Here is a 27,091-nt window from a genome sequence, read left to right as displayed (position 1 = left end):
ATAAACTATTTCCAGCAGTGCAATTTGAGTCCTAAGCATCCCAGAAACGACACAGTAAAGTCATAAAGTCAAACATAACTTTTAAAAACACCAGTATAGGCTCATAAGGCCCTGATGGTAAAAAACTACATTTCCGCAAAATGACGTCACTTCCGGTTTCGGGCAGGTCATGGCGGACATGCGATAGTTCGCGCTGATGGACGTAGGAAGTGTTACAAACAGCTGATCGGATCGGCAAAGCGTGTTTCTGGAATATTATGTTTTTGTTGCTGCAAGTGCTTTTTATGCAGTTTTTGCAAAGCTATATGTGGAAGGAAACTGTGACCGAGGACAAGCTGATGGCATAAGATGTAAGTACAACTCCTCCGGTTTCATATGCAAAAACAATTATTGCGCTAGCTTACGTGGTTGCAGTGCTACCAGGATTTAAAAATAGTTACGCAAAACGGAGCACACCCGCTCCGACCGACTTTACAGGGTTAAGGCAGTTCAGCACTGATGTAAATTCTCAACTCAGGCTTAAGTTTATGTTTTATACTCTCTATGAAAAGTGTTAACCTCACTCTCCAGCAGTATCATTTAAATAAACAAAAATTAATTAATATAAAAAGTATATGGTCAGAGTCTATGGTTAGTCCACTAACCAATAGGTGAATCCACAGTGGCTACACTAACAAAAGATTTTTCCTTAGCATTTTGGATTATCAAAGAAAACATTTATGATACTGACGCATTTTGTTCAGCAACTGACACCATCTTTCACCACAAATTAAATCCCTATTACGGTATGAACAACCTACACCAAGATCACATGGCCTCAGTGTCACAACCACAAAACTTCTGTTTGGTAAAAACAGGAAAAGACCAAAAGGTAATAACTCATTTCTAGACTTTTCATTCCACTCTTTAAAAATCTGTTAACCATTTGTGTTTCTGCCTTAACTACTGTTAAACCTACAAATAATTAATTAGTGGCAAATTTGGACACAGTGTTATGGTATTTCTATATATTAGTTTATACTAGCAAAAAAACACCCCAAGGTTGGTTTTTGCCAGGCCTGTGGCACTTAAAATTCTTCATTCTGTGAATTGGCCATAATATATAGAAAAATCCAAATAACTGGGATTTATAACCTTTTTAAAAACATAATTGTATGTGTGAAGATGTCCATGCAGTTTTGTTCATGGCCATTAAAGAGCACATAGATATGCATATGCAAACCTATGCTGCAATCATTATATTAAGATATGTTATTGACAATAACAAAAGTCACAATGTCTCAATCTTAATTCGCAATTACACCCAAGCCTTTTTCCAAACGTTGAGAAGTTCCAGTTTGTTATAACACAGTGACATATAATTGGTTTGTCTTTGATGTCAAAACTCCACAACTGGACACATATTTTTGAAAACAGCCATGGCTGTTTTAATGATTAATATCAGTCATGATGCACTACCATGTAAATATCAACAAAAACCTTCATTAGTAGGTCAGTAGCTAAAGGGTCTTGGGCTTTTAGCTTACTGGTGTCTAGTTTGTAGTACTCAGCACTGGGGCATATGTCTGTGCTGTAATCACAACAACAATCTTTTACAGATTGCCCATAATTAGAAAAGCTCCTCTCCAAACCAGCTCCATGTTAAGAGCATGATTGCAGCCAAATTGAGCAGTAATTTGTATGATGTCGATGTGTGCTGTGTGAGGGGAAAAGTCTGATGTTTTAATGCCACTTTTATCAGGCCTGGTTAGCCTGCCTCATTCAAACTAAGCGCATGGACCTTCGGCTGAGACTGGGTAAAGAGCTTCTGTATTGTATCATAGTAAAACAGACATCAAGCTTAAATAAAAGGCTAGAAAAGGCAGAACGGGCATCCACGTTTTCTGTCCTCAGTGACCCCAAGAGACCCATCATGGATGCTAATGGAATCACTTGCCCTACTATTATACAAAAACCTAAACATCACCTGGCTGGCTGTGTGTGAAGGACAGATGCACTCATTATTATTCTGCAATGCTTATCAAGGCCGTGCTACTGCCCAGTTACTGTACCACAGACATGTTAGCAAGTAGTAAGGAAACTGGAAGATTTTGGGTTTTAAAAGTATCTGTAAAACATATTTTGCGATTGCGGTTTCATAAACTTTTCAAAAACATTGCTCTGTAGAGATAAAACAACAGATGAATGAATAAATGAATGAATGTGTATCTAGATTGATTTTATATAATCTTACAAAATCATTTATGAATCAAAGTTAAGAATTTGAAAATAAGAAAAGGGCAAATAAATATAAAATAATTCTATATTATGTTTAGTGAACACAGTATTAGTACACCTCTGGTAGAAGGTGTTTGCCATTATATAATGAGAAGTATAATATTTAATTATTATGCTATGTCATGCAATGTATTTTTAATTTAAAGCCACATATTACATAACTAAATTCTTTGACAATTACAAAGCTCTGTATAAAAACACTAGGCTATAAAAATACGAAACCCTTTAACAGACTGAAAAGACGGGGCAGTGACAAGCTGCATCAACACAGGCCTGAGAGAATGTCTCCTTCACCCACCATAATTACCACTGCCAATCCAGAGTGATTTTATAATTCCAAAATCATGACACTTCACAAAGACACTGTAATTGCATTAGGATACTCTTTCAGTCTTCAAATGTCTATTCATTCATTTTTTTTAGGACCTGTCCTGAAATATATCTGGGGGGGAGGGGGGGTGAGGGGGTCCTGAAAGCCACCTCATGAGAAGATGAGGAATTTTTCATGAAAACATAAAAATTTCCACTTGAGATCATCACTTGCTCTCTACTCTCTGCTCTCAAAACATCCCAGACTAGTGCCATGACATGGTGTTAGATACTTAGAGCATAATTTTGATGTCCAAAAGCTAATAATAGTCAATAACGCGAAACCTCAAGAGTGTCAGATTTACATGGCGTCACAATAGATACAATTTTTTTTTTTTAAAAAGAAACTTTTGGATCTATGCCGAGTTGCAGCTTACATCAATGTTTGAGCAGGCTCACAAAATATATGTAGTGAAGACTCTGGACTTGCAGAAAGTAACATTATGATGCCCTGTGTTTTTTCATAAACATGGAATCAATAGTTGATTTATAACCAAAAGATGTTTTGAGATTACTGACATTGGCATTGATCACTCCAGTCGTACCAGTCCATCCTTATGTCCATCCAAGTGGTCATGTGTGCCAATTCTGACCCCCCAAAAAACCCCTCAAAGTATTCCAGAGAAGTGAGAAAAGGTGAGCTTAGTGGCCGTACAGTGTGACTTTTACCACAAAATGAAATTGGTGCCTTCTGGAAATGCCAAGCTCATGAGAATGGGATGAAACTGTCAGGTCAGGATGGGAAGGTACAGCTGTCACTTATCATTCTAAATGTAAATCTGCTTTAAGTGGACACTTTTTAAAACACACTGTGCTTGTTGAAGAGTGGCAGGTTTACATCCACCCATAGCGCTCAGCAGTGTTTTCTCCCTCACTCTAGCCAACAAATTTGTCAGAGCCAGAGGTTACAGTTCACCACTGAGAAAATACATTCATGACAGGCTTAAGTTACTGAGGATGGTGCTGTTTTCTGGTTAGTGACTCCCAGCCAAATGATACCATAGCTGCACAGCTAGATAGTTGCTAAGGTCGTGCAGGCCTAGAGACTGGACGGTGACCCCCTGAAAACATCTGGTTGCTGGGGAAAACTGTATTTTCAAACAATTGACGAGCAGTTGCTGGAATTTGCTGACTGTCATTAAGGGAAATCAGTCGCAAAGAAGGGTCTGCTCCAAAAACCTCCTGATGATTGATTTGGGCTCAGACAGCCACAGTCTGCACAATAGTTTGCCAGCCAACCGCAGAGTGGTAGTGAAACTGTGAAAAGTGTGACAGTCTCTGTTTCTGGTGTGCATTGCACTCTTCAGTTTCACTACCACTTCCATGCAATTCCATCCAAACTACAGGTGACGTAGCAATCTGCTAGTGATCAAAGAATCACAAGGTTTTTGGTGCAGCATGTTTCTTTGCAATCAATTTCAACTAACCAAAGCAAACAACCTCCGGCAAACAATTGGCAACTGGTTGGGGAATACACATTTTTCCCTTGTGAGCTATGATCACCAGGAGGTTCACTGACCGTTCTCTAGACCTGCATGACTGCCTGCGTGGATTTAGCAGATGATTTCACAGTAACTGCCGGTATGCTCTAGCAATTTTGCCATAGCGACTAATAGTTGCCAGGAGTTTGCAAGGAGGTTGCCAATTGGTCCCTAGGCCCATGTGACTGGAAACCATCACTGGAAACAACATGATAAAACAAAAAAAAAAAAACCCACTACAGTTGTTTGAAAGGTAGCACACTAAAAGTATGTTTGATGTAATTTCCCAACAGTGGCAAGTTTTACTGGACTATGTTTGTGGCAGACACCAATATACAAGTCATGTGCTTTTTGCTATCATAATGGGTTAAACTTTCTTCACATTTTCACACACTTAAAAAAAGAAAAATGAAATGAAATAGAGGTTGGCTAGTTTTCACAAATGTAAAACTGCATTCCTGTGCAGATGTTTTGCAACTGCTAAATGTTTGTAGCTAGCTAGCATGTATACCTGTATAGGTTCTCACTCATCCAGGTCATTACAGTTTTTTTTATTATACATTAAACAAGAAAAAAACCTAAAGAAATCCAGTCGTCTTCTTTTCAAACTCTTAGATCTTACAACGGATGCTAATGCTAACAATCCATTAGAAGTTAGCATTTGTTCTTTTGTTTTTTGCTAATTAATTAGCATATTGCAAGACCCATGCAGTGCAAAGATCACCATGTCACAATAAAACAAATCTTGTTCTTACTGGGCAGAACAGAGATAAAACATCACAACCAGTTACACATGGCACCCACATAAACTGGAATGATCTGACAGTTTGTTAACGAGAACATCTGACATGCTCTGTTCAGGTTCACGTACTGCAAGACCTGTAAAACAGCTTTTCTACAAATAAGAATATCGCTTTCTCTTTCGTTATTTATTATTAATTTCCAGCTAATTCTTGCAAATCAAAAGAAAGACGAGTCATCTAACAACCAACATGAAAGTTGTGCTTTGTTTTACTGACACAGGTGCAGTGAGCTTCAGATCTCTGTTACATATTACACCGTGGATGCAAACAATCTTCAAGTGCTTGACAAAGTAAGCCCCAACGTTTATCTCTTGAGCCAATCTGCCCATTCGCCTCCTCAGAGTTACGCCTGTCTTGTCATGACTTGTGGTAATGACACAACTATTACATAGCTGCTGCTGGGTAATGAATTTTTACCGTTTTAAAGTTTGTTTTAAATCCAGAGTGTTTGCAGAGGTACTGTATGTATTCAGTTTTGCCCTTCAGGTGTTTATGAAGAAAGACTTGGAGCACCGCAACCATTTACAGAACTGGAAGTCTAATCATATCAATGTGAAATACAATTCTTGGGCATACTGCTTTCTGGCCAAGTGACGGCTTCAGATCTGCTCACTTAAGAAAATTGATGAGATCATTGCCAAAATGGTGCCCTTGACAGACATTGAAATGATAGCAAGCGTTAAGTTTTATACGATGTAGTTGACTCCAACATAACCATACTACAAGCTCTGATCAACTAGTCAACCCACACGGCACCAGCAGAAAACGGCTGATGTGCTTTCCTCTGTCATGCACAAAAGGCACATTTACTTCGTAAATCAGCCTCTCTTCATTTAAAAAGCAACACTGCTGTGCTAGAAGTTGGCTCTTTATTTACTCCTCCAAGAAGTATCATAAATACAGACACAAAAAGGATTCTAATTGAGAAAACTCCACTTTATTTGATTCATCACTTCAGCAGCCTGATTGTTTTAGATACACAATTGCCACACATTTGGGACTCGAGCAGAGGAAGAGGGAGTGGCAAAATAATATTTAAACAAACAGACAAACATAAAATATTTCTGGATGATGCTAAAATCCCTGCAGAGCACCAAAAGCATGGGGCTTAAAGATTTACTGCAGTCCTCTTATCTTTCATTACTGACAAGTGTGAAAGAGAGGCAAACATATTCTACTTTCTGCATTTCTGTTCTGATCCCAGTCCAACTCGATTAAACATTTGTGTTTCAGAGGATGTGTCAACTTCATTCTCAGAGCACTGCCTGCATTTAGGAGAAAAAAAGGGAGGAAAACTGTCTCAGAAATTAAGTTCTTTAAGACCATCTTCCCCCTCTGTTCTTAATAAAAGATCTGTTTCTTTTTGTTGTTTTTTTCTCATAAAGCTGTGCAATGTATGAAAGCCCTGGAATGAAAGCCAGTACAATAGCTTTATGAAACAAAGGCAGGAAGGAGATTGAGGGGAAAACAGGGGGAAAATGGCATCATCTCTAAACTTAATGAAACAGCATCCTTTCATTTTTTCTGGTAATTATAATAAAGATGGAAAAACATAATAAACGTCTCCCTGCCCCCACCTGCTAACAGTAATTATAATAGACTCAACAATAAATGGTAAAGCAGCACAGAGCTGCATCTTGGGAATTCTCAGGGGTCTGTGGATTAGCTTGAAAAGCCTGAATGATTAAAATACACTAATTAAAATTTTGTGTTCCTTGGTAACTCGTCTTCCAGGGCCCCTTGTGCTGGCAAAATGGGAATAAATGCGACAAAAGCAAATACTCTTTTGGACCTGAATAAATAAACAAGTCTAATCAACGTAATGTTTTTACAGAGCGAGTTACATAAAAACTTCCTTGATGACCTTTCCTTGCAGCCGTACTTTGCACCCACCAGGACAATAGCAAGTATATTTTGACTATGTTGTTCTAATCAAGCAAGACATGCCAGACAGGTTAGATGTCCTATTATGCTGCTTTTGATTAGGCGGTTCAGCCTCATTGTGACTTCTAATTGTTATTTAGAGAAAGTTTGACATCACTGGACAAATAACTTTGTCAGCTGCTTGAGGCTGAAGAGGGATACTCAAGCTTCTAACTTTTGTACACAAACCCAACAAAAAAAAAAAAAAACAGCAGTACATTAATGACAATATGTTACAAATCACTGGTTTGGAGACAGTGGAATCAATTTTGCATTTTCAGATTTCTGCATAGCGTCTAGTATTTATCACAAGTGTGATGAGCAAGGCAAGTGCACTTTTGCTATGCACAGTTTAAACACCAGACATGCAGGGCTTTGTCTTTCTCTTACAATGGGTAATATTCAAAAACTGGAAAAATTAAATCATCTTTTTGGGGGGGTTTGGTCTCCCTAAAGAGTCTCCTGCAAATCGGTACTTTGGCTTTTGTAAACTCTGTGCGGTCACTGGTACTTGGCCCCCTTCTGCCAGGGTGTCAAAATAGCACCTCGCTTCGAAAAAACGCTGTAATTCCTGCTGGTATTACCGAAGAGGCTAAAAAGATTCAAAAAGCCTGCTCCCAAATTTAATTACCTTTGCAGTTAACCACAGCTTAGCAGCCAATGACCTGATATTTCCACTGAAGACTAGCTAAGGGGGGATGGATTGGAGACGGACGCACCGAGTGGGCCACAGAGACTGCCATGCGTGGCAATCCAGGGCGGCTCAGAGCCATCCGGTGGGCATACTCATTGCCAGCAAAGGCAACAACAGCACACATGTGGCCCTATCTTCTGTTGGAGTGCAAATTAGATACAGTTGATTAAAATATTGAGTCATTTCACAGTCACTGTTGGGGGAATAAAAAGAGTGTGAGTACTGAAAATGTGCTGTGGTGTGTGTGTGAGAGAGAGAATATTGGTATGAGGAAAAAAAGTAAGAGAGAGAAAAGAGAGCTCTCTTAAATTTGTACATATTTCTCATTTATATAGATTTCCTTTGACAAACATGCCCTTTCCCAAAGGACAACTTTGAAGCGCCCCTGCTCGCAATATCAAAGAATTCTCAGCAATCACTCAGTCCACGTCACGACAGTACATATATAAGTGTTGTGAAGAGCAGCGTGCAGGGTTATATACCGGTGCTCATGAACGGCAGAACGGTATCCAACATTCAACATCGCGTCCACCCTCCCTCCTTTTTTTTTAACTAAAGAAAGAAAAAAAAGTCCCAAGTTCTTTGTTCACTAAAAAAGTGAATATGATTTGTGTTTTAAAAACTTCTGCCTCGCTGCAATATAACAAAAGAAAATTAACACTTTGGGGTTGCCCTGGTAACCTAATTGCATCACAACACTGCACACAGGAGCCAAAGTAACTGAATTTTGATGAAAAGGCGGTGATAATTTACGGCATTGAGAAATTAGTTGCCGTGGCGACGCGTTAATTACATCTCAAATTAACAATGCAAGTGTAGTGAAATTAAATATAAATCATATTTTCTGCATAAATTACAGGGGTTGATTAGTGCGGGCGCCAGGAGAGAGAGGTTGAGATTCCAAGGGCCTGTCACATCCCCTCCCTCCCTCTCCCTCCTCTCTCTCCCTCTCTCTGTCTTTCCCTCCTCCTATTCCTCAATGCCCCCCCCCCCCATCCCCCCTCCTCATCCTGACTGGTTCCCTTAAAGACAGGGACTGGATTAGTATAGCTGGCCTGGCATATTAGTGGATTTGCATGTTTGTGTGTTATCTGTCCACAAACACTTTTGCACATTTTTGCCAGAACACGTGTTTTGTTGTTGCTGTTGTTTGTTATGCAAGTGCATGTGCACAATTGCAATTTTGTACATCTGCGCTGAAACCGTAAATTCTGCATACGTGTGATTGTTGTACGTGCACGCGTGTGTTTGCCTTTGCTTGGTGCTGCAGGGACAATTCAGATCTTTGAATCCATTTTACACTGCTCCATATTGGAAGACCTTCCACCAAATATCCATTTATATGTGTCAAATAAATATCCATCTGCAGTCACACCCAGCCTCATTACCATGATGCTCAGTGAACACTAAAAAAAAATCAGATTTCAATTAAGAGAATCCAGTGTATACAAGTTTCAAACGTGTGCAATGTCTACCATATAAAACAAAGCGTCTCGATATCTGAAGAGTGTTTCCTACATGCAACATGCCTGGCTGGCTGACAGGCTATGTGTGTCAGCGGGTGTTTAACTGTTTATCTGAGGTTTGTGTAGATCTAAGAAAGAAAGAAGACACAGAAAGCACAGCAGAGAGGGAAAGTGAGTCTCTCCTCCCCTCGATTCCTCATGTGGCCCAACTTCCCTTTAAGCATCACAAACAAACCTCAGGAGTGATGTCAAGGAGGGAGGGTGATGGTGGGGGTGCTGAGCTGAGAGAGAAAGCTGAGCGCAAACACAACAGCAACAGGAACCAACTTCAGCCATCTAAATTATTCATATACCAGATGGATACGTTTCCCCGGGATTTCACACTAAAACACAGCCATTCAGCTTCCCCGCGCGTCGCCGTGTCTATTCAACGGACGGCGCCGGGAATCAAGATAACTATCACTTTATCTAAATCATTTCATGTCTGATTCATATCAACTTTGAAGAGTGGAAGCCCCTCGACACCGTGATCTCACGTTTGTTCTATTCCACAGGCACAATGAGGGGGGAACATGTTCTCTTTCCTCTATCTTCAAAGATGTAGGCAATGCTATGACCTTGTCTGAAGGATATTATACAAATCAGAGGGTCCTTAGAGACGCGTGTCATGTATATCACCGACTACACCTCGCTCGCTTGATGTGAGCTTGTAGGCAGTCCAAAGGTTCGGGGATTGAAGGAAAAGGCAACATGCAGTAAACTGTACTATTGTTTCAGGTGCTCTCCTTATTTACTTTTCAAACTTCTGTGAACCTTTCAAATATAATTTGGGAAAATCTTGAATGTCCAGTTGTTTTTGTTTTGTTATTTGTTATTTTTATGTTATTATACTCCCATGAAATCACAGTTAAATACATCTACAGTGCATACAAAAGGACAAAAAAAGCATAACTCTAAAAAGTTACAGCACTAAAAATGAGAAAATATATAGAGCAAGTTCCTCCAGTTAAATTTTTATTTACTAAACAGGACAGAAAAATTACCCGAAGGAGCAAAACTCATCCAAGTTTGTATAAAGTCTGTGCATTAGTAAAAACCTTCTAATATTTCAAAAGTATTTGATAAAAATAATGATCCTTGGTCTAAACTTTTAGTCACTGCATCACTCATGAAAGGGACTTTCTTCTTCACAAGAGGTCACCGCAGCAGGTAGCTCTGTATGTTTGATATGGCAGATTTATTTATTTATTTATTTACACCTGATGCCCTTCCTGTCACACCCCCAAAGGCATTCGTATCTCCTCCCAAGACTGAACCGGGAATCTTTCCCGTGTTAAGCAGTTGTGTAAACCACCAGAGTAAGGAGCCTCTAGTCATAAAATCAGACACTGAAAAAAGGCTTAAATTTCAAAAGCTTTGAAACATCTTTAACTTTGTATACTTGAATAAAAAGATACAGTATTTACAGCAGTTTAGTGAAAACTAACAGTGTCACATTTTAAATACACTATTAAGTTGGAGATTTAGATTTGGCATGCAACAAAACATTCCCCATTTCCCTGGGCGCAGCTACTAATGGGCAGGAAACTTATCATAAATACCTGCCTAACTAATCCACCCCTATAATAATTACTATGTGCCATTACATTCTACCCCCCACCCGATGTCAACAAATTTAATATTTAACGCAAACTGTCATGCCTCATTTCATACACAGTAACTTCCTTTGCTGGGACAAGGAGGTTGGGATGACCTCAGTCCCTCGGGGTGCTCCTCTGCTATAGTCATCCATTTGTGAATGAAGATGACGACTTTTAAAAAGGACAAGACATCATTAAGAGAATAAGTAGCCTTTCCAGCAGTCTTTTTTGCAACCCCCCACCACCTGGACGTAATTCCAAAGCCTTAAAACAGAACCGAAAGTGGTTGCGAGTGGGAGGGGTGGCGATTTAATGGTCCAATAATGTCTCAGCCAAAGCATAGTGTCCTCCTAGGGTGGTACAAAAAAAAGTAACGCACTGAGACTGACCAGTTTGTTGATTTAAGAGGCAGTTAAGGATGCTCTGAAAGTGCCCACATCGAGTGAAATAAAGCCCTATATAAGGTGACGCAACACAGCAGCCGAAGTGGATACGCTATCCACACAAACGGATGAATTCTATCAAAATACCACATGTCAGCGTGTGACACTGAAACCAAAGATGGTCAAATGACATTTATTTAAGTGGCACATCTTCTACTGTAGATAGAAAAGGTCAATAAAAACAAGTCGGGGACTGCACTATCAAGCTGTAAAAGATGCCTGTGTCATCTGTCCCTATTTGTCGCTTTTTTTCCGTCCTTTTTCCTCATGCTTCTCCTCTCTTTCAGGTTACTGTCTCTCACAAAATGTTAAGTCTAGCAGCATGGCAGGCTTCGCAGGCGTCGCATCATCAGTCATCCTATGCCTAAACATAGGACGAGCTGCAAGTGCGGCAGGCGCAGCATTACTCGACCCCTATCTTAAATCTGCCACTGTTTGCGTTTACTGGGAAATTGGCAACTAAAGTTTTGAAATCTGAACCAATAAGCCGAATAAAATCAGGTTTTAAATGTGACAGGGTTCGCCTAAATGTCAAATAACCTAGTGTATCAAAAAGAAAAGGCAAGACCTTCCCAACAAGTTTAAATAAACCCTGCAGGATAATGCTGGCTCTCCTGGGGGGACCAAAAGCTGATGGCTTTGAAACAGGAGGGAGGGTATTTTCAGCGGGGCTGCCCAGCATGTGAGATCCTGTATGTCTCACAGCTGATCTTGTTTTATTGAAAGGTTGTTTGAAAGGCCCTGAACCCAAGACACCAGTGGTCATGTTTGTTTGGCTTAAAGAGAAGCAGCATTCAAAAGAGCAGCACAAGTAGTCAGAGTACACAAAGGAAAATGAGATGAGTTAGTGCCCGTAGTAGCTCGGAAATACAGGCAGGGAAGATTTGTAAAAATTAATAAAATGGTCTCAATACAGCTTCAATTACAACCTGCTTCGAATGCGCACGGCACAAGCCGAGCTTAGCCCTGCACTGTGCAAATAAGTGCCAAAACCAGCGCTGTTATCAGGTAATGGAGTCAGTGGGAGAGAGAGGGCCTTTGTGAACTTGACACTCCCATTAAGCCCCTACTGGAAAGTGCAGTATTTGATCAGGAGATGGGAATTGAGCAAAAATGAACTGAAACTAGATCCCACATGACTTATTTTCCTGTTGGCTCTCAGCTTTAGGTGTCACTCAGACTTAATAAAGCTTTCAGATTTTCATTTTATCACAGAAAATAGACTGGGCAAAAATAAAATCACTCGGTTTTGCCTTAATGGAGCAAAGTAATGGCGAGGTGAAACTGACACAACACATTTTGCCCATAGTAATACCATCAAAATGAAAGCATATTCACTTCTTGAGTTTTCCAAGAATCAATTCAAACTGAATATTGCCCTTTTCCACACGCTTTATTTCATAATGGTTCCAACAAATACAGCACTTTGGCAATAGCCTGTCACCTCGGGTGATACCAACACAGCTATTTCAACCTATAGAGTTACAGTATTCTCTAGCCCACACTGAGCCTCCTCCACCAACCTATAACTCTTATTTTATTTCCGCACTTTATACATTAGAGGTACATTACACCCATCCCAGTAGATAGGATGAGTCCACTTTTACACCCAGGTGTTACATTGCAAGGTTAGGTCATTCGGATGGCTATGACCTTTGATGGCTCCATCTTCAATGAAAATTATCTGGCGATCTCCGCATTGACATGCACACGGATGCCCTTGTGCTGTACATTCACACTATGGTGATAAGAGCAATTCACTTGGGAGACATTATGGAAATGTTCATTTGGGAATTACGAATTATAATTAGAATGTATGGCCACATTTCTCTGTCTTAAGTATGGTGGGGTTTGCTTGGTTTTACAGGCACGGCACTAAGAAGCGAGAGCAGGACGTTTCCTGCATCTTTCCTGAACTTTTCCTTTTGCGGAGCGTACGGCTGCTGTGTTTATCATTCAAGTCTTCTTTAGAGAAAGCTTTGCTTTTAAAGAAGTAATTAGACCAAGTAAAGTGAGAGGAAAAATCCAACTCTGAGTCCCGAGTGTTCTGGTAAGCGATTAATTATTCTGAGGAAGACAGATGTTAAATTGTGTATGCCCATCAGCGCTAAGACTTTCTGAAGATTTATCATTCATGTAAATCATGAATAAAATATTTCCTTGTTGTGAGAAAATGCTACATCTGTTTGGCGCATCATTTACTCCCGACTGCAGGAAAATAAGCACAAAAATCTGACCTATTAAAGCTCGTTTTTGACACACAGTGGACATTTAAGCGTTTGAGGTATAGAGATTCAAATCTGTATGTTGTTTGCAAACGATTGTATGAATGTCGTCCCAACTGAACCAAACTCTTCTCCTAAGGGGCCTCGTGTATAAGGTAAACTAGTACTGCATGTACACGAAGCTTACGTTTTTATTATCTGCTCAAATGTATGAATAAATAAGCAGAAACTGTGAAGCGAATGGGATGGTGTCATGGGGATCAGGGACAAGGCAATGGTGGTGGCAGAGGTTGAGCCACAAGCCACCGGGACGGCAGCGTCTCCAATCGCCCCTGGCGACCATCACGTTGCCATGCTCCGGAACAGACAGGCCTGCTCGCACAACAGATGGAACTAATGATGCGAAACAAAAGAGATCATTTCACCGTGGTCCTCTAGGAAGCCACAAAGAGAGGCTTGGAAGTTTGAATGATGGGATCAGGGGACTTTCATGGGGTTAGATATGGATAGCCTTTTTTTTTTTTTCCAGGAGGTGCTCAGATGAATAGGAAAAAGGATCTTTGATGTTTGCTACTGAAAGCACCAAGTTTAAAAGGCGACTATGAAAAAAATAAGAAAAATGGAAATTAATGTTGAAGCTCTGCTGATGATGCCCAGTAGGGATGGGGTATTTCTTTTTTCCTAGATAAATATCAGGTCACATATCAGACATCAGAGCCTCGAGGTAAAATTTTCAATAATGGAGAAGACAGTTGTGAATCTGTAGTTGTAAAAACGTTTTAGCATAACATGTTTAACGGTTCAGTCAGTTTTACAAATAACCTTAACTGCAACTAAACACGGTATTAACCATAAAGTTTTCACTTCCTGGTTGAAACTAAAACTCGTTTCAGGTCAGCTCTTTCTACCGAATACTTGGTGAAGAAAGAAGAATTTTAATTCTAACATTTAAGGTACATTTTTACAAGAAAATAATATCGAAACTGTCTACCGAACACGGCTTTGTCCTGCCGCTGTGTTAGATAACGGTTATAAACAAACGGCCGTGTCCTGAACAGTCAAAAACAAATCAAATTTGAGCTGAGGACATTTGCATATCCTGAGGGACAGGATTAGATTTAGAGGTCATGTCTTACGAGCTAGTTCTCAACAGATGCCAATGTAACGTTTCTATGTCAAGTACATTCCATTGAAGCCCAGCCTGTTTTCCCAAGTCCGACAGTCAGAGAGAGGGAGCGCTGCTCGCTAAATGCAGAACGTGAACTGAGAGAAGCCAAACACCTTGGGATGGGATTTAACCAGGATGGAACAGAGTAGAGCCCAATCCATGCCCATCCACACATGGAGGGGATCACTGGGAAAAGTTCAGCTCCGACGCTGACACAAACAGCGGAGCAAGGCCTGTATTAGAGTCAGGTTAGCAAAGATAACACTATCAGCCTGATCCCCATGGGTACCAAATGCCGGGCCTTGCTGGCAAATAAAGCTACAGTGTCTTGACTCCTTGGCACATTAGCTCTGATTACAATGACCTTCATTATATCAGCTACCCTTATTACAACACGTAGAAGGCGTCTCTCCCCTGGGCAAAGCACAGTGGGGGAAAGAGTGAAGGAAAGTGTGGAGATTCACTTGTAAGGACTGAGCTATGAAAGCTAAAGCACAGACCTGTGCTGTAGTGCACAATTACCACCTGTGAAAACACTCATAACAGTCACAACTGATGACTAGTCACTTCACTTGAAGAGAGTTTGTAGATGTATTATTCAATTCAGATTCAAGTGTACCGCAGTGATCTCCTGGTCACTCAGATATAATGGTACTTGAAACATGAGAACTAATTTAAACTTTTATTTTGAATCTATGATTTTCAAACTCAAAACTCTGAGGAAGCTTTCCAGCGCAATACCAAAAATATGTGGGTTTTTTTTACATTACTAAAAATGGATATTTTGACTGAACCACCAACACTGTGTGAGTTTTAATAGATTTCAGGTGTGAATAATAACATGCTTGACTATTCAAGGATTTGCCTACGGAGGCAGCCAACCCCTGCTTAATATGTAACAATGTCGTTAACCTCAATTTCCTGCCTATTCTGCCCCTCCACAGGCCACATTGTTAGCTTGAGGAAGCTCTTGGCAAAGACTACCGCCGTGGTGGTGACTCTCATTCAGTCTGACCACCCTGCAGATACGGGGATTCTCCCCCGCAGACCTGCTCATCCCTCCTTCAGGCCCCTCACTGTGCAGCTCACCCTCCCTCTTTGTTGGCAGGTGACTCAGAACAACAGATGTTGGCCTGAGAGAGCCGCTACATCGCAATCACCCAGCTCTGCCAACATGCCCAACACGGGATGAGTCGAACTGTGGGGGGTTCTCAGGACCATCCTTTCAGCCAGCAGGGGAGAGGGGGTGGGGGGGGTTGTTTATGTGCCGAGATACAAGGAGGTAAAGGAGTGGGCAAATCAGCTTGCTTTGGATTAAGAACAAATCAGCAGATTTTAAGAATCACATCAACACCTGCAGGAGGCGTGGGATACCGAGCACTAAGTGACACACACAGTATCGTTTTCAGCCTCTCATTCACATTTTTTTGTCAAAGCATAATTCCTGAGGAAGAATAAAGACATAAAAGTGATATAGCCAAGAGTGCACTTAACAGAATCAGAGTTTAAGCCATGTTGATCCCCTATGACAGTATGTTAAAAAAAAAAAGCAAATAAAATTGTAACTTAATTATAGATTTATAATGAGCCACTGCACCACTGCCAAAAACAAGTCCCATACCAAGGCAAACAGGCACCTGCTGAATGCTCTCTGCTCATGGGTTTTCATAGCTTAATTAATCTATGCCTTGGGGTATCATGACTCGAACGTGCTGCTTCTGTGCATGTTTGAGACAATTAAGTTGCTCCAAGAAACAGAGGTGCAACTTTGACATGGAGCAAAGACAGCAATACCGCACATTGCATGACACATTTTGTGTTTTGCGAAAGTCAATTATCCAATAATTTGTTTCCCACTGAAGAAAACAGAAAACTAATGACAAATGTGCGAACTGCTTTTTTTTTTTTTTTCTTTCTTTTTTTGGTATACAATTGAATTACAAATCACATGGGCCGATCTGTCAAAGACAGGGAGGAAAGCCAGTGGCAGTCTCTTTTTTTACCTATATTTGCTATACCACATAAAAATGGTGCATGAATAAAAGTTAAAGACTCACCTTCCTGTTGAATAATGTCTGCTGAAGACTAATCCGCTGAGGAGTTATCGCCTCTGGCCGATGCTCACTCTACTGCCATCTGATTTCTGTAGATAAACATAAAACAGCTGTTTACATCACATATAGTCCGTTTACATCACATGTAGTTTCTTTGAAATAAGAGATTTAAAGCATTTGCGCAGATTGCAGCAAAGATGCCATTACCAATGTTGCAAATAACAAACTGAATGTAGAGGTTAATATCTTCAAACCACCAAGTCACTCAAATGTGTGAATCTATGGGACAATAAAGTTTATATAAAATTTAGTTTTTATGTCCAATATACAGTATTTAAAACCAAACTTCTCAAATCAAAATCAACTTCTTTTTCTCTTTTGTGTAGAAACCTCTCTGTGGAGCAGTTTTGCATTCAGCGATGCAGCTGGTTTTGGTAAATAAAGGGGAAACAACTCATTTTATGATGGTCAAACAAAACAAGCACATCAGTACCCCGTTTTCTAAAGGCTTTGGCTCCAGAAGTGAACTTCCCATTCATTTTCATTTATTGACGAAAATCCTGATTTAAAGAGTTTAAAGGCTTGAACCAAGACAACCAGCTATGAGTGAATCATGACCATAAAAAGATTTGATATGCAGAAAAAATAAAGGGGGAAAAAAAAGACCAAGGTGCAAGACTGTTTACATGATTACTTGAAAGGCATTACTCATCCCATAATGCATTGCAAATTCCACAGTATCCAGATTCCACAGTATCTTTAAGCTTTATTGAAAATCAAACCTTATCATTATCATAATGTTTATATGGTTAATAATAGTGTTAAATATTAATAGTAGTTTCGAATCTAATTTGCATTTTGTGTTTTGTGTAGTAAAGCATAAATCAAAATATCATCCCTGACTGCAAACACCTCTTCGGCAGTTTCTTAAATTGGTTTGTTGGGCTTGGACACTTCCATGGTAACAGCGGCGTCCACCGATCAGAGATGACGCTGTTTTTAGTTTAGTCCTTTCCATGACTTTGCAAACAAGCGCACTCGGAGAGAATGACTCGCCTCAAAGGGCTGTTCTAAAACACTGATGTTTTATGATGTTTTTATTACAACATCCTGACGTCAACCTGCTTTTATAACAACACCCAGATATCTGAACTTTGACCTATGACCTTAAAGCATTACATAGTAAAATTATATATTTTATTATCTTTAGCCATGTGACTGAAGCAGAATTAGCTGACTTCTTCGGCATCAAATTTGAGATTTTAAGACATATTCGTGCCATGTGTGATTTTGCTAAATTTTATGTAATCGCTGTGATGTTGTCGTGTGTTGTACAGCTCACTCAGATGACATGATGCCCATTGTGGTTTCTTTAAAAGTTTTTTCAAGGTCAACTTTGACCTGGGGTGCAAACAGCCCGGTACTCAAGGCCACAACTTCCTAGAATATTGTTGTGAAATTTGAAGACGACCCATAAATAAATTATACATTTCATGTGAACTTGACCTTGATCTGATTTTCACCAAAATTAAATTAGCTCGTGTTTTACCACGACACAAAATTTGAGCACGATATCTTGAAAACCGTGGCTGCTTGACAGCTAACGAACAGAACTGACTGCATACTCTGGAGAGAATAAACTGCATCTTTGTTAAAACGAGGTGGATATCGCACAGACTTGTGGTTTCTACAGGAGCGCGTGCCATCATTTCACAATGCTGTAGCTCAGAGTAAGTCTGCTTTGGATGGTTACAACATTACTGCTCATAATCAAAATCCTTACGGAAAATATGAATGAGATTTTCCATTTTCGGAACCTCGCTGCTGAGCTCTGTCAGGCGTCTCACTGTAAGGCTTAGTTAAGGCAAAGTAGAACTGCAACTATGCAGATAGAGTTTTGCTTTGTTATTACACAAAACATGAAACAAACATTTGAGTGAGAACGGTGTTTGTATGTTTACTGAAAAATCTAAATGGATATGGTAATGATTTATTGATATAAAATACACTATAAATAACTGCCGACCAAAATGAATTAGGACGAAAGTATAGAATTCTCACGACTGCTAATTACCAGCTTGAATGAGCCTGATAACTAAAAGAGAAAAGGTATTAAATGCAATAATTATTACTATTGCTAATTACATTTCCAATTATGTAACTAATGAGAACAGCTTAATTATCAGTACATTGGATAAATAAGAGTTTTGCTTTCCACCATTTGTGATTGGGGTGGTGATTTGGCCACGATATCAAGGGCAAGTCCTCTGAAACGCACAAGAAAAACACTGTAGCTCCCTTTCTTCAATGGTAATAAAACATTTAACATGTAAATTAAATGCATATTCATTTATAGATTTGATTATGTCCTTTGCACTGTGTGTGAAAAAAAAGGAAAATCAGATATCAAAGTTATCGCAAGCCAGTATTTCGGCCTTAAACAACTGCATTTATCATTCAGTGCAAAGCCATTATAGCTTTTAAACAAACGGGCAGCTGCACTTCATTTTATTTTTATTAATTTATACTTAAAACCATCTCTGCAGAAAAAAAATGAAACTTTGCCTGAAATTTCTTTAAAAAGAAAGAAAGAAAGAAAGAAAGAAAGAAAGAAAGAAAGAAAGAAAGAAAGAAAGAAAGAAAGAAAGAAAGAAAGAAAGAAAGAAAGAAAGAAAGAAAGAAAGAAAGAAAGAAAGAAAGAAAGAAAGAAACTCAGCCAGACAGAAAAATATCAGTATTGTAAACGTGGAAGCTCAGTAAGTTATAGTATATAAGATTGGGGTGCAGCAGCAGACTGTGAGCATGCAGAGGTCAGCCTTCCCTCTTGCAGGTTATGAGCTTTTTATCACTGCCTAATCAATGTCGGCAAGTTTAAAGAGACAACATTCAGGATTTTATCTAACTAAGAGATTTTCTTTCATGATACCAGCTTATCTGCTACTCTACGTTGAAAAAGGGTTTTGTGCACATGAGGGGAAAAAATTTAAAAAAGGAAAACGAAAGTATCTCGTTACCGTAGAGGGCAGGCACAAGCCTAGAGAAATAACGATGCCCAGATCCATCCAATAAATCTGAATCTATCTGGTTGATGGTTGCCATCATCAGCACCCATACCCATACATACGCCCACCTCCTCCACGAGGTAAGCTGAACCCCACGTGGCTGCATCATGCTCAAGAGTCTTGAAACGGTGCTGATATTTCTCACATTCCTTAAGGGCGTTGCTCTAACTTTAGGAGAGCGGAAGTGTTGCAGAGGGCCATGTCTAAGTGCCAAGCAAAGGCACGATGGATTAGAGTCGTATCTTCCACATGGCTGCTTCCTAATCCTACCATCTGAGGTAAACACAGCACCAGGTGAGGCAACACGCCTGTCTGAGACACCGCTGGAACACAGAGGGATCTCCTCCTCAACACCCACGGGTCTGCTACTTCCGACTACCATGAAACACAATCACAGTGGGTTGTAGCAATAACAGGGAAATTATTCGTTTTCTGGTCTGCCTTTAATTTTTAGGCTGCACGCACACAAAACAGCACAGCGTGTCAAAAAAATGGACAGTTGGAAGTTCTTTTTTTTTTTTTCTTTCAGCGAGTGTTTACACTTCTGTTTTTAAGAGCAGAACTCGAACATCTGGTTGAGCTCTTTGTGTTTTTGGTGTTTTCTAAAAGTGAGCAATAAAGTGATACTTCAGCGTGTGTCACCGCCGAGGAATGCTGCCAACTTTAGTTTCAAAGTCTCTCCCCTCTGGACTCAAAGGCAGGACAAGAGGAGGAGCAAAAACAAGCAAAAAGCTCAGAGAAACATTCGACGTGCGTGTTTAAGATAGAGACGCTTTTTTTTGGTTGTTTTGTTTTTTTTAAAATATCTGGATCATTACGTAGAAACAGGTTTTGATTTGTTATGGCATGACTGTTTTTCAGTACATTTTTCACACATGACCTCATGATGTGAAAAAATGTACACACCCATGGAACAGGTACTTGAGGTAAAAAGAAAAAAACACTGACAGAAAACAACAAAACAGAACTTAAAGATGGGTATTTCACAAGTAAATTAGGTTTGTACTTTGTGGTACGGTATTTTCCATTACAGACATGACTCATCTATGAATAGTAAAGTACAAAAGAGAAGGCACTGACGCAGAATATTTAACATTTACCAGAATTGTTCAAAAAATTCAAATACATTCAAATCCAAAAAATAAGAAAGAAAGTGTAGAGAACTAATTTTTTAAATAAATGACATCAACATTTACAAGAACTGTTAATACTAACACAAAAATGTATCTTGTGGGAGCAACAAAGCATCTATCTATCCATCTATCTTATCTTATCTTTATTTACAGGCCAGTTCTGTAGAGTATTGAATTTCCCTGCAAATTGTACAGCTGTTTTTGTTATGATTTTAAGTATCAAGGTGTTCTGAAAAACACTATAATACTGCAAATACAACCTAGAGCCAAGGAACTTGAGAACACCTTGTCAGAACATGTGAATGAGGGACGGTTCTGAAAAAGTGCATATTTTGATTTTGGTGATAAAACAACAATCCCAGGGGCTGAAATGTGTTAACTATTAAGTGACTGTGAAACCTTTTGATAAAATGTGGAGATGACTCGTTAACATTTAACAAGACAACAGTTAACAGCTTAATCTGGAAAAAAGGCCAAAAAAAACGTACCTTCAAGAGAGGAAAAAAAGCAAAAATCTGAACCTGCAAGGTGAGATTTTCTGTGGTTATGTTACCCTTAGGCATGAGTACTAGATAAACACATTGTAAAATATGCACTACCCACTTTTGTCACGCAACGTGGCTTTAGCAAAACGACATCACCATTGCAAATAATGTAATCTCCCATAAATGCAATATGCAGCTGACCCACCTTACTTTCTTTGCCTGATTTTGTTTTTCATACTCTTTGTTGACACTAATATAGTAAGCTATAAAACAGAAGAACAAAAACGTACTCCCTGAATAGCTGAGTGAGTGTTTTGTGTCACAGTGACCGCATCACCCCAGAAAATGACGCTCACCTAACCGGGCTTGGATTTAACTGCTGGTTTTCATATTAAATGAATGAGCAAACTCTAATTTCATGTTTGTACAGCACTGAAATACAAAGTAAACAGTCTCCCTGTGTTTGTTTGCCTTGCAAATGTATACTAGTAGTTATGGTAAACCATATAGAAACAGTTAAATTCCATCAAGTAGACAGTCTACTGACTGAGTGAGCTTGAGTCCTACCAGTTTAAAGAGATTGTTCAAGTCTGGAGTGTGTACCAAGAATGGACGTGTTGATTATGTATGCTAGGAGTGGTACAGTGTTTTATTGGAAAATTTACACCCGTGCAGTGATTTATATAAATCAGTAGTGCCCACAAAGCAGTAAAACTCTAATTGTTTCTTCCATTTTGAAAGTCTAGCGTCCATTAAGGATGCAGTGAGTAATAAAAAGGACTTTTAATCAATCCTCTCTTGTTGATGAGCTGATGTGCGAATGGGCTATCCTACCTGACAGCGGTACCATATGTTGATTTTTTTTGTTCTTACAGTCAACAAAGAGACAGAGGGAGCTTACTGCAGTGCAGGTGAATGCCTTTACAATACACTTTAATTGAAACACTCTGATGAAAGGGGACAATTTATCTGACTTGGATCTTGCCTCTTTGATCCGTTTTCGCATTTGTTGAAACATTTGCTGAATCCGCAAAAAGATTCTAAAACCAAAATGAATACAGCCGCTCTCATCTTTTCAATATTAGTGCCTTTCATAACATTACAAAGTCATTTTAAGGCACGTGTAGGAGGCCGGCCACGTTGCTCCCTTTTGCGCATGTTGCAGTCTCTGTAGTGACCCTTTCATTGTCAGATTAGACTGGCCGACCCCTTCTCGACCGGCTGGCACGGCCACAGTAAATCCTGGAGACTGCTCATGCTAGGGACCTTGGGTAATTAATAAAATCCCCATTACATGCCTTGTGCCCGTTGTTTGCTATTTCAACACCCCATTTGTGCCACGATTACAGTCATTATCAGTCACCGCCATTAATTCTCCACCCGAAGCCAGAACTGCATACTAATAAATTGGGCTCTAAAATTTCTTTACCTTTCAAGGAGTTGGTGTTGGAACTCGGCCAGGAAGTGCCACTCCAGATTAGGAGTCATCTGGTGACTCGGAAGGAGCCCTTTGAATAGTAGGCTGCTGCATCTTTGGAGATAGTTCAAATTCCCTCTTTGATTATTTTCCTTTCCCCTCCAAAATGAATCTTTATTAAGCTTAAATCCTGAATAAAATGAAATTAGCAGACTGCAAAATATTGCTTTCTTTTCTGACTCTATTCCCTTGTGCACGCATGCAAATTATAATGCTTATTTATGTAAATGAGGTGTCGTCTTTAATTAGTTTTGCTTGAGGGCATTAAAATACATGTATTCTTTCCCCAAAAATGATTTGTTTTGTTGCTCTGCTCAGTTTAAGTTCAAAATGAGTGATTATGCCAACTAAAAAGGTTTATTAATTCTCCAGTTTTCTTTTTTTTTTGTTTTCCTTTCCCTTCTTCTTTTGCAGAATTATCTTCTCCACCCACTTCCTGGGAAGAGTGTATTCTCTGTGAAATCGAAAAGCCTCTTCAGGCAGCACTCTAAGCACTACTCCGACAAGCACTTGTAAAGGTCCCAGGTTGAAACCACATGGTAGAAATGCACTTCCACTCATCAAATCTGAAAGCTGTGCTCTTCAGCAATTCTCTCTATACGTACGTGCTTTGCCACATGACTTTTTGAATGACGACACGGGAGATTTGCTCAACTGTAGCACTTTTCAGTCGCTTGTGCGTCTCAATGTTTTGTTTAATCATGGTAAAGGACGCCGTGCTTCAGTGACGTGCTCGTTCGTTTCGGATTTTTATCCATACATCACAGACTTACACTGACAACATAACCTATCTTCAGAGTGAGGGCTGCGGCATTAATTAAATGTTATTAACGATGTAAATTCCACCATCCTGTCAGCTACTGTGGCTCGCCTCGAAGCTGAAGAGAGCACGACCCGCTTAAAGATGATCCGCCTGATTTGGCCCTTATTTTAATATTTGTTTAAAAGGATTCGCAGAGTTACAGTAAATCTACTGCTGCTCGCTGTTTTTATGCATTTACTCCTGATTTACAGTCCTTTGTTGAGAGGCTATCGAACAGAAAACAGCTTTATGGCACTGCAGAAGGTGTTGGGTCAACTTCAGTTAGAAGCAGCCACTGACTGTGTCGTGCAGTATTTCATACCACTTCAGGTTGAAAGTGACCAACTGCAGCTCTGGTTATTGTTCAATATCCTATCAGTATTCAGCATCACTTCAACTGCTCAGATGAGCTGAAATGGCAAGTTAAGATACCCCCCTCCCCAGCCTCCAAGTATGATTTATGGAAAGGAAGCTAAAACCATTATAGCATTTTTATTATTATTGTTCTTTCAAGGCTAATGCAACAATAGATTTTTGCATGATTGATGCGTTATACTAAACATTAGAGGATTACATTAACTTTGCATAGAACAGCAGAATGACATGAGATTACTTATTGTTATTTTTCCACCACATGATCATTCTGTAAACACAGCACATATAGTAATTCTCGGCATATATCGATCACTGTGTACGCATCCTACCTACGTTTGATGCAGCTTAGCCGGCTTTCGACACTGCTTTTTAGAGAGAACTATGAACTCCTGTCTTTTTCTGGAAAACTTTGTGAATGGCAGTCCTTCAGAGATTAAACAAATATAAGCCACTTTGATAGCCTCTCAACCCCCCTACCCCCCTTCATTCTGCAAATTATTAAAACTCTAGGCTCTTGTGGGAGGGAATATGGCAGCAATATGCTGATACTTCAATCATCTGGGAGGAAATTCCACGTGTAATAAAGAGGAATTGCATACAGTATACAGTACAGCCATGAGTTCTCTTTCATGGCATGTGTGATAGAAGAACTATTCAGACCACATCAAACATCATGCATTATTCCTCACACATTAGGCACAGGCAAAGCCTCAGACCAGACTCAGCTTCTTAAGGTGTCCTCTCCCTTCATTTATTGCAACAAAGTTTTTTTTTTCCCTGCTACATTTATTTACGAGCTTAAAGAACAGAGAAAAAAAAAGTTGACCCTCTATAAAGGCCTGTTTTCACACACGACTCTGCAGGGTTCACTCAATATACAAACAGGACTTTACCCAATGTTGGTCTTTAAAATCAAAAGCGGTAATCCCGCAGTTAGTCTTTTAGTTTTACTTAAAATAAATAAATAAATAACGTCTTCAAAATGTTGTCACACTTTGGATGCCTTTTATAGGCATTTGTGCTTCTGTGTTTGTCATGTCCAGGCCATGCAAGCAATGATGGGCATCCAGCCAACTGATTCTTCGCCCAAAGTGCTAATTTGTGCCACTCTAGTGTGCACAACGCTATAATTACCTGAAAACGTAAACTGGAAGCTATGCCTGACAAAGACAAGAAACTGTAATAAAACTGAGCTTTTGGTGCTCAGTTGCGGTGACTCTTATAAGACATATTAATGGGATGTTTAAAGGATATGGCACTTTTCCATTTGTCTTGTGGAAAAAATCTTGGGCAAAACACCTGGTGCGCTAAGTGCCTGCAGTCTGAACACTGAACAACAGCTAGCAGTCATGGAGCTCTTTTATAAAGCGCTGTCACTTCTAAAAGATTTTCTATTAACTACGTACTGCAGCTTCGTACCACGCTTGTCCTTTCTCGACACTCATTATGTGGCAAGTTAATGAACTACCAAAGTCAGATTTCAAAGGATTGTATCTTGTAAATTGCATTAAATAGCAAAATAGCCATCTGTTTAAAAACATATCACTTAAATCAGTCGGCTTTTGCTCTTCTCCTCTTTTCTGTTGGGATGTTTGATGCATGAAAAGGGGGTTTTGTGACTGATGACTAGCTTCAGGTTTCTTAACAAATTAGACCAATTAGCCCTTTTCCAAATAATTCACTCCATATTTAGCAGTCACACAAACAAAATTCTTTAGAGAATACAAATTTGGTGGCCATTAAGTTACATATGGGCAATGCACACTGAATGTGACACGTGAAACAAACAAAAGCAGAGAACGTAACATCGCACTCGCAGGGGGATGATGAAATCACCACACCATATAGGAAAATCCAAAGAATTAGGATTTAGAATTGTATTTTAAAATATTTTGCATTTAATGCAGTTAATGACTGCCGTACGTGTGACGATGTTCATGTAAAGGTGATTTCAGATTGGTGTTCCTGTTAGGGAAGAGATACAGATATATATAAACGCTATGATCACCACAGCAAGATGTGTAAGTAGGTAAGCTAAAAATATATTTTTTTATTTAACCTATTCTTGGTAAATGTTTTGTGGCAACAGTAGGAATACAGTGCTTAACAAATTTATTATACCAACCTGTAAGAATAAGAAAACAAACAAGTTTTTCAAAAACGTTTTTGAATGTGAATTGCTCAAGTCACATTTTTATACCCTAATTTGAGGTGGCACAATGAAATCACAAATGAATGACATTCAACCATTAAATCTATTTTTTTTGTTCAGGAATGCATGTAAATAACTAACTTGGCATCTTAATCAAAAAGTAATAATGTGCTTTTGCTTACTCTAATTTTGTCAACTGTCATTACTGTTAATTTAGGGCAGCTGTGACATAAACCTTAAATTGGGTGGTGGTCTAAAACAAATTTGTTAAGCGCTGTATATACGGAAGATACATAGAGATTGGGTGATTTCTCATGCTTTAAATGTTTCAAAATAAATGGGCCTTGCACAGTAGATACACTAGTTCATCTGTTCAAGCGTTCATTATGCAAATATCTAATTGGACAATAAGCATGTAATAAGCATTTAAGCATGTAGACAGGGTCTTTCCAAGATATGCAGAAGAGCATCTCTGAGCACACAGCAGCAGAAGACCACACTCCTGCCAGCTAAGAACACAAAACTGAAGCTACAATTTGCTCACCAAAATCAGACAACAGAATATTGGAAAAAATACTACCTGAGCATTGTTGCAGAACATGTCCATCTCTTTATATACCACAATGTGCCCATGGTAAATGGCCTGCATTTGTATAGCGCTTTTCTAGTCCATAGGACCCCAAAGCGCTTTACACTACATTCAGTCATTCACCCATTCACACACACATTCACACACTGGCGATAGCAAGCTACATTGTAGCCACAGCTGCCCTGGGGCGCACTGACAGAGGCGAGGCTGCCGGACACAGGCGCCACCGGGCCCTCTGACCACCACCAGTAGGCAAACACGGGGTTAGTATCTTGCCCAAGGATATTTGGCATGCAGCCAGGGTGCAGCCTGGGATCGAACCACCGACCTTCTGATTAGTGGCTGACCTGCTCTGCCACCTGAGCTACAGCCACCCCATCGTCTGTCTCCAAAAGGATAATGCACATACATCTCTTGAGTTCACTGTACTCTATACTCACCACATCCCAATCCTTTGGGATGTGGTGAAACAG

At 39.6% G+C, this 27,091-nt stretch overlaps 1 protein-coding gene across 2 annotated transcripts in view; it reads right to left on the bottom strand.

The window, feature by feature from the left end:
- The window catches only part of casz1 (castor zinc finger 1), a 173,544-nt gene that overhangs the window by 118,388 nt on the left and 28,065 nt on the right, over window positions 1-27,091 (bottom strand). For both annotated transcript variants that reach the window (XM_076878506.1, XM_076878505.1), the window contains one exon: window positions 16,547-16,632. The gene's annotated coding sequence lies outside the window, so the exon portion shown is untranslated. The remainder of the gene's footprint in view (window positions 1-16,546; window positions 16,633-27,091) is intronic.

This window comes from Maylandia zebra, linkage group LG20 (genome assembly GCF_041146795.1).
Source record: "Maylandia zebra isolate NMK-2024a linkage group LG20, Mzebra_GT3a, whole genome shotgun sequence".
In the NCBI taxonomy this organism is placed as follows: domain Eukaryota; kingdom Metazoa; phylum Chordata; class Actinopteri; order Cichliformes; family Cichlidae; genus Maylandia; species Maylandia zebra.
Note: the sequence above shows the minus strand (reverse complement) of the source record. Positions and strands in the feature narration are given on the sequence as shown.